This window comes from Hemitrygon akajei, unplaced genomic scaffold (genome assembly GCF_048418815.1).
Source record: "Hemitrygon akajei unplaced genomic scaffold, sHemAka1.3 Scf000238, whole genome shotgun sequence".
Taxonomy (NCBI): domain Eukaryota; kingdom Metazoa; phylum Chordata; class Chondrichthyes; order Myliobatiformes; family Dasyatidae; genus Hemitrygon; species Hemitrygon akajei.
In genome coordinates, this window is record NW_027332118.1 from 36,299 (window position 1) to 45,545 (window position 9,247).

The window sequence follows — 9,247 nt, forward strand, 5'->3', positions numbered from 1 at the left end:
TATAAATGTCCTTTGAACTTCGAATACTCATGCAGTGATGCGATTTGTAATAGTACTGGCGGATTGAAACGCTCAAGGTTCGGACTAACCGATTCAATCCGTTTGCTCGTAACAGTGCGGACTGAGTGTTGATCAAGTCTCGGTGTGGTGTAGTACTGATGGCGCCATACTGATGAAGTGACTCACGACGTGGCGGTACTAATGGTGTGATAAAAATAATGGAGTCACGCATTTTTGGGATAGCCCAGATGGTGGTACTGCTGAACTGAAATACTGTGCATAGCGGCACGATGTGAGATAGATCTGGTGGAGAGATCCAGTCTTGGACAGTTACAGTCACCAGCTACATCAGCAAGTCCACGGATGACGTTTTCCTGACCAAGACCATCACTATACGTGCTAACCACAAGCCATGAATGACCGCGGAGGTGCGTGCGTTGCTGAGGACCCTTGACTCCGCCTTCAGAGCAGACGACAAGACAGCCCTAACAACAGCCAGGGCCAAATTGTCCCAGGCCATCAGAGGGGCAAAGCGTGCACACGTCCTGCGAATCCACAGCCGCTTCCAGGACAGCGGCGACACGCGGCGCATGTGGAAGGGCATTCAGGACATCTCCAATTACAGGACAACATCACCTGACTGTGCTGGTGATGCCTCCCTCCCAGATGCGCTGAATAACTTCTACGCCCGTTTTGAGGCGGAAAATGATGTGGCGGCGAGGAAGTCCACCCCTCATGCGAATGACCAGGTGCTGTGTCTCACCGTGGCCGATGTGAGAAGAACCCTGCGCACGGTCGACCTACGGGAGGCTGCTAGACCAGACAATATTCCTGGTGGAGTTCATAGAGAATGGGTAGACCAGCTATAAGATGTTCTCTCTGACAGCCTCAACATCTCCCTGAGCAGCGCCACCATTCCAACGTGCTTCAAGGCCGCCACAATCGTCCCCGTGCCGAAGAAGTCTTCAGTGTCCTTCCTAAATGACTACCGTCCCGTTGCACACACATCTATCATCATGAAGTGTTTCGAGAGGCTCGTCATGAAGCATATTAAGACCCTGCTGCCCCCATCACTGGACCCCCTGCAGTCTGCGTACCGTCCCAACCGCTCAACAGACGACGCCATTGTCATCACACTCCACCTGGCCCTAACCCACCTGGACAAAAAAGACACATACGTTCGGATGCTTTTCATAGACTTCAGTTCAGCATTCAAAACAATCATCCCTCAGAAACTGATTGGAAAGTTGAGCCTACTGTGCTTGAACACCTCCCTCTGCAACTGGATCCTAGACTTCCTGACTGGGAGACCTCAGTCAGTCCGAATCGGGAGCAGCATCTCCAACACCATCACACTGAGCACGGCTCCCCCATCAAAGCTGTGTGCTCAGTCCACTGCTGTTCACTCTGCTGACCCACGACTGTGCTGCCACACACAGCTCGAACCACATCATCAAGTTCGCCGATGACACGACCGTGGTGGGTCTCTTCAGCAAGAACGACGAGTCAGCTTACAGAGTGGAGGTGCAGCGGCTAACGGACTGGTGCAGAGCCAACAACCTGTTTCTTAATGTGAACAAAACAAAAGAGATGTTTGTTGACTTCAGTAGGGCCCGGAGCGACCATTCCCCGCTGAACATCGACGGCTCCTCGGTAGAGATCGTAAAGAACAGTAAATTTCTTGGTGTTCATCTGGCGGAGAAACTCACCTGGTCTCTCAACACTAGCTCCATAGCAAAGAAAGCCCAGCAGCGTCTCTACCTTCTGCGAAGGCTGAGGAAAGTCCATCTCCCACCCCCCATCCTCATCCCATTCTACAGGGGTTGTATTGAGAGCATCCTGAGCAGCTGCATCACTGCCTGGTTCGGAAATTGCACCGTCTCGGATCGCAAGACCCTGCAGCGGATAGTGAGGTCAGCTGAGAAGATCACTGGGGCTCTCTTCCCGCCATCACGGACATTTACACTACACGCTGCATCCGCAAAGCAAACATCATTATGAAGGACCCCACGCACCCCTCACACAAACTCTTCTACCTCCTGCTGTCTGGGAAAAGGTACCGAAGCATTCGGGCTCTCACGAACAGACTATGCAACAGTTTCTTCCCCAAGCTATCAGACTCCTCAATACCGAGAGCCTGGACTGACACCTTGCTTCCCTATTGTTCTGTTTATTGTTTATTGTAATGCCTACACTGTTTTGTGCACTGCATGCAGTCCTGGGTAGGTCTGTGGTCGAGTGTAGTTTTTTTTTCTGTGTTTTTTTTTACGTAGTTCGATCTAGTTAATGTACTTTATCATGTAACACCATGGTCTTGAAAAAGCGTTGTCTCATTTTTACTATGTTCTGTACCAGCAGTTATGGTGGAAATGACGTAAAGGTGAAGACTTGATTGTGTGCACTGTTACTGACTGAGTTGAAGACTTTGCTTGTATTCTCTGGAATTAGATATAGACAGGAAGTTAATTGTGTTCACTGTGATTTAGATGGGTGAAAGGCGTCTTTAAACTCTGGTGTTTGGATGAATGTATTGAACGCTTGCAGGGATCATTTAGCATCACACTGAGTCTTGGCAAGGATGTGGAGAATACGTTTGCTGTTACAGGGAGAACTGACACAGGTGCGATGAGTTGAAATTGTTTCCATAGCCTGGGGCTAGTAAACGTTTGGAGTTGTCTTCCGTAAAGGAAAGGGGAAGCAGAATTGTTTTTTTCAATGTGCTCAACTGCGCGGAGCATATATTCCTGAGAAGCAAAAGAGATGCTGCAGGCGTTTCCAGGATTACGCCGCTGAGATGACAGGTCAGCTGTGAACAATGATAATATTGGAGCACGATTGACGGTGCGAATGCCCTGCTACGAATTCAAAATACCAGCAGCACCCTCTGACAAATTAGAGACCCAGTGACTTTAAGGCTTAGCGTTTTCCCATCTCTTTTTTTGATGGAATTGAAAAATATATACGATGTCAGGCAAATTCACGAGCGACAAATGGTGGTAAATCCATATGATTGCTGCGCTGATCTGGTAAATTGTTTCCAGTAAGTGAGCAAAAAAGTGAAGGAGAAAGTTCTTGTCTTGCTGTGGACTTTCACCGGTAGCTATGTTGGAGATGTGGTGATCTCGGCATGTTTCCGCCCAGGTAAAACCCATTTCTGTAATGGTCCACCAGCGGACAACTTTAGGAGATGGCTTTATAAACGGGCTGAGCTTGAAATCTGTACAACTCCAGTCAATGGGCACCCAGCTGAGTTTGCAGAAAGGGAGTGACCAGTGTTCATAAGAAAAGATTATACCAAAGGCATAAGGTTTGATCACAATTCACTGTCATCTTCCTTCTGCTGTCTCCGTGTATTAAACCTCGCAGCCGTGTTTGTCCTGAGTTGCCGCTGGAATTGTTAAAGTCTGACAATAAACTACTCCCCAGGTGAGCAATAAGATTAAGTGACTGTACCAACCGAACTGTACATGGTCTGAGAGATGTGCGGTACCTTTGATGTGTGCCCGCAGATTGAATATTTCAATCCTGTGGTTTGAAGCAGAATGACTACTTCAGTGCGTGATAGCAATCACTGCGTTTCCCCCGAATCTCTGATCTTCCCCAGGATGTTGTGCTATATTATCTGCCACTCATTTGTTTTAACGTTGTATTTGATGTCACTTGCCGCATCATAGTTTCCCACGTTGGGGACGCAGTTAGCCGATTTTATAACCTCTTTAATGAGATTGAGCAATTATTGGATTATCTTGTAGTGGGACTGTATCATATTCGCAATTGTAGGGACTAAGGATTTCCCTCAGATAATGGAGTAAAATTACTCTGCATCTCCCGCCGGAACCCGATCTGGTTTGGAAATGTTATTGGAAGCGCCGCTGTTTCTACATAGTACCCGATAATGTGTTTCCTGCAGAAGGAAGCGGACCTTCCAGACTCTGGTCGTTACTGCTCCCGGTCCGAGGGAAACCGAGGCGTCGCTTTACTTAACCCTTTGCTGGTCGGGCTGTCACTGTCTGCCATTTCTTTCTACCCTTCAGTAGGAAGGCCCAAGTGGGGATAATAACGAACTCAATCCACATTGCTGACCGTAATGAGAGGAATAAGGAGGAGATCGTTCCTTTACATAGACTGTTGCTGAGACTGGAGGGGGTTACCGTCTCCTTATTTCTGAGTCAGGCGTAGTTCAAAGAACGATTACTTCAATGATAGTTAGTTTCAATGAAATTTCCTATGATGAAATATCTCTTGAGTTTCAGCCACTTTTCGCTGTCTTAAAAGTATTTTAGTTAAGCATATTTTATGCGTTCTTACTTAAAAATATGGGAGGGTTTGACTGTATTCTACCGTATTTGATAAAGGCGGGTAGTTGATGGTATTCGCCATGATTTAGATGAAGCAGAGGAGAATGTAACCGCTGGTGCTTAGATAAATGAGTTGAACGCCTGGAAAAAACATGGAACATCACGCTGGGTATTGCCAAGATTACGTCAATGATAGTTAGTTTCTATGAATTTTCTTATGTGGCAATATCTCTTGAGTTTCAGTTACTTTTCGCTGACTTAAAAATATTTTAGTTAATTCAATATTATGCGTTGTTACTTAAAAACTAACGGGAGGGTTTGATCTAATTTTCCCGTTTTTGATAAAGGTGTATAGTGGATTGTATTCGCCATGATTTAGATGAAGCAGAGGAGAGTTTAACTGCTGGTGTTTAGATAAACGAGTTGAAGGGATCGGAGAGTAGGGTCAAATGCAATAGAGATCGATGTGAGAAGCGAGGGGAGTAATGAATTAAAAGTATTATATATGAATGCACGAAATAAAGTGGATGAGCTTGAGGCTCTGTTGGAAGTATGAAGCTATAAGAATAACGGAGAAATGCTTGCAAGAGGACCAGGGCTGGGAAACGCATGTTCAAGGATATCTATCGAAAGGACAGACAGGTGGCCAGAAGGGGTGGGGTGGCTCTGCTAGTGAGGAATGAAATTCAGTCATTGTCCATTGAGGGGTGACATGGAGTCAGGAGATGTAGAGTCAGTATGGATAGAACTGAGAAATTGGAAGGGCAAGAAGACCCTAACGGGAGTTATCTACAGGCCCCTAATAGTAGCCTGGATATAGGGTGCAAGTTGAATCAAGAGCGAAAATTAGCAAGTCGCAAAGGTAATGCTATGGTTGTAATGGGGGATTTCAACATGCAGGTAGACTGGAAAAATCAGGTTGGTACTGGATCCCAAGAAAGGGAGTTTGTGGAGTGCCTCCGAGATGGATTCTTAGCGCAGCTTGTACTGGAGCCTACCAGGGAGAAGGCAATTCGGGATCTAGTGTTGTGTAATGAACCGGATTTGATAAGGGAATACGAGGTAAAGCAGCCATTAGGAGGTAGTGACTATAATATGATAAGTTTTAATCTGCGATTTGAGAGGGAGAAGGGAGCATCGGAAGTATCAGTATTACAGTCGAACAAAGGTGACTATGGAGCCATGAAGGAGGAACTAACCAAAGTTGACTGGAAGGAAACAATACCCTAGCAGGGACGGCAGTGGAACAACAATGGCAGATATTTCTGGGAATAATACAGAAGGTGCAGGATCAGTTCATTCCAAAGAGGAAGAAAGATTATAAGGGGACCGTGGCTAACAAGGGAAGTCAGGAACAGTTTAAAAATAAAAGAGAAGAGGTATAACACGGAACATCACGCTGGGTATTGTCAAGAATGCGGAGAATATATTTACTGTTATCGGGGGAGGTGACACAGGTGAAAGTCGATTAAATGCTTTTTAAAGCGTGGGACTAGTGTAATTTTGGAATTGTTTCCCTCAAGGAAAAGAGAAGCAAGGTTTTTTTGTCAAAGTGCTGAATTCCGCAGAACACAGATTCTTGCCACGCAAGGGAGTGAAGTGTTGCAGACGGTCGCAGGGTGGCGCTGCTCAGATCACAGTTAACTGAGAATAAAGAGAATGGCGAAACAGGATTGAGAAGGCGAATGTCCCGTTGCTAATTAAACATACCAGCAGCACTCTGAACAATTGGAGAGCCGGTAAAATTAATATCTGGGTCTTTTCCATCACTCTCTGAGGAGGAGCGGTTGATGTATCTGTAAAATAAAGCACTCGTGAGACCATACTTGAAGTATTGTGTATAGCTTTGGGTTCCTTATTTTAGGAAGGATATACTGACTTTTGCGAGGGTTCAGAGAAGATTCACGAGAATGATTCCAGTGATGAAAGGGTTACCGTATGGGGAACATCTGGCAGCTCTTGGGCTGTATTCCCTGGAGTTCAGGAGAATGAGGGGGGATATCATAGAAACTTTCCAAACCTGAAAAGGCCTGAATAGATTAGATATGGCAAAATTATTTCCCAGGGTAGGGGATTCGAATAGAAGATGGCACGACTTCAGGATTGAAGGTCGTCCTTTTAAAACTGAGATGCGGAGAAATCGCTTTAGTCAGAGGGTGGTAACTCTGTGAAATTTGTTGCCAGGGGCGGCTGTGGATGCCAAGTCATTGAGTGCATTTAAGGCAGGGTAGGTTCATGATTAGCCAGGCATTAAAGGGTAAGGTTGAAAGCAGGAGAGTTGGAATGACCGGATGAAGTGGATCAGCCCATGATTGAATGGCGGAGCATAGTCGATGGACCGAATGGCCTAATTCTGCTCCAGTATCTTATGGTCTTATGGTCTTTTGTCTAATTCGTCTCAAGACAGTAAGCACCGTATCACTTGTATGCTGCATTGGGTCCTTAAACTCGTTGCTGCCCTGCCGCAGTTCTATAGAGTCTGTGTCCATCATCTGAGTAAATTCCAATGAATGAGAAAACTCATGTAAGATCTCCGCCATCTCTTTCCTGTAGGTGAATAGATTACTATTCAGATTTTTCAGAGGGCCAATTTTCTCTCTTGCATTTCTTTCATATGAGAGCAATTTCTTCAGGCAAATGTGGGTTGATCTGTGGAATTCGTTGCCACAAAGCGTAGTGGATGCTGCCGTTGGGTGGATTTCTGGCAGAGATTAATATATTTTAGATGCCTACGTAGCTTCAGGATTACAGGACAAGCCAGGAATATGGAGTTGGGGAAATAAAAGGAAACAGCCATGAGTGAATGTTGGAGCACACTCGATGGCGAAAGGACCCAGTTCTGCTCCTACTCTATATCTCATTTCCTACCATTACTGAATGAAGTCTCCTTCGCTTGCCACATCAGGTTTTGTGAAGAGCCAGGGACAATTACTGACTTGTCCACTGAGATCATTGTATTTCTCTTCAACATTTACATTTTCAGTGAGTTTTCCTTTTAGGAACTTTGGCCAGAAATGATTTGTTATCCCTTGTATTGAATACTTGCTCCATTATCTCTCTGGTTCAAGTTAGACCTGCAGTGAGAGATTTATTGGAAGAAAAGCCCACAAATAGAAGCAAACCACGAGTGAAGACGAGGGAACAGCGACACGTGAACCAGCCCGAGGTCTGTGAGCACCAACTGGAGCGAACCCTTCTGACCCCGAGCTACCTTTGATTCAGTCAGGAGAAAGTTCGGTGAGTTCTGGGATACAATTTCCTCTCCAGTTCAGGCGAAAAACGTCCCTTCTGCACGGGTCACTCCCTCCCTGGAAACAAGACTAATACACCAAAAATATTAACTCCTCCATGCTACACCAAATCCTTATCCACGTATTAAACCGCAAAATCGTCCTATTCCTGGGCTCAAAATCTCGCCGCACGGCGAGAGATCCTGAGATCACAACACTGGAGACCCGCTCTTAAACTTAGCACTGAATACCCTGAATACACTTGGCAGAATCTCGTCAGTCGTCCTACCCATGTTCCCCCTCCCTCTTCAGTATTCTGAGGACTCGATCCGAGTTATCCCGGACCGTGACAACCGGGAGACAACACACCACCCGCGAATCTCGTCCTCGCCCACAGAGCCTCCTGTAACTAATGAATCCCCGGTCGTCGCAGCTTGTCTGTCCTTCCCGTCTGAGTCCCAGCGGCAGTCAGAGCGCCAGAGATACAACCACTCTGACTTTCCTCTGTCAGGTCACTCCCCAAACCGCCCGCACCACGATAGTATCCAAAGTGATATACCTGTTGTTTAGAGTGGAACAGCGAGGTACTCTGCACTGGCTCCTTCAACCTTTCCCTCTTCTTGAACGACACGCAGTACCCTGTGACCTCCACCTTGGATGTAACTACCTCTTCTATGTGTCCTATCAGCCACACTTTCATCCCCCCGGATAATCGGGAGTTCGTCCAGTTCCAGCTCCAGCTCCTTAACGTAGTTAATCAGAATGTGTCGCAGTTGTTGCGGTTGGAGATATTGCAGGTTGTCCAACCTTCCCACAGACCCCAAGGTGAGCATTGAACTGTGCTGCGTGTCGGCCCAACATGGCTGAGCTGACATTAAGAAGAGGAGGAAAGAAACTTGCGCTTTTCTTTTCTCTGCGTTCTCTGAGGTAATCATCTCTTTTCGGAACCCTCGAAGACGCTAAAGATCATCCCCCTGTCTCTGTCCACTCAGAAGGCGACCTTTGCGACAATAGCCGCTGAACTTTTGAGCAAAGAGCAAAATCCTTGAATTTGCTCTTACAAGTTAATCCCAAACGCCGGTGGCCGCTGGTCAAAGCTCCATTACGCTGCCGAGAAATGCCGCTGCCTTTTATCCTCGGAAACTGGAACTGATTGAAGTTCCCAGATGGAGTCAGAGAGGGAGAACGAGAGAGATGCAGGGAGGGACGCGTTGGGGAACACAGTGATATCGGACAACCGTACACTCATCAAAACATTTGCTACCGCACCTTGATCTCGATATACATTAGTGTCAGTGTTACTGTAACGCAGGTCTTACCTGAAAAAAAAAACTTTCGTCAGTGGGCACTTGAAGAAGGAAAAGAAAGCATTGCTGCTCCCTCAGAACAAGGAACGAGCTCTTGCTTTTTCAGAGAATGGACACAACGCGAAAATTTCTATAGATACTGACCCCGGTTGCTATCACGTTCCTTCTCTGTAAGTCTCTTTTCTGAATTAAAGACCACGGGAAAGAACATGAGAAATGTCAAAACGATTTTGCGCAGAGGCCTTATTTCATCACTGATCCTTGTTCATGACGTAGATCCTGAAAGAGGAGGGGCCGGTATTTCCGGTTATTACAAGGAACACGCTCCCGGATCCATTCCTTCCCTGTTCAGAAGATTCAGTAAAACCAGACATTGCACTTTCACTGGAACTCCAAATTCCAGACGCGAAAT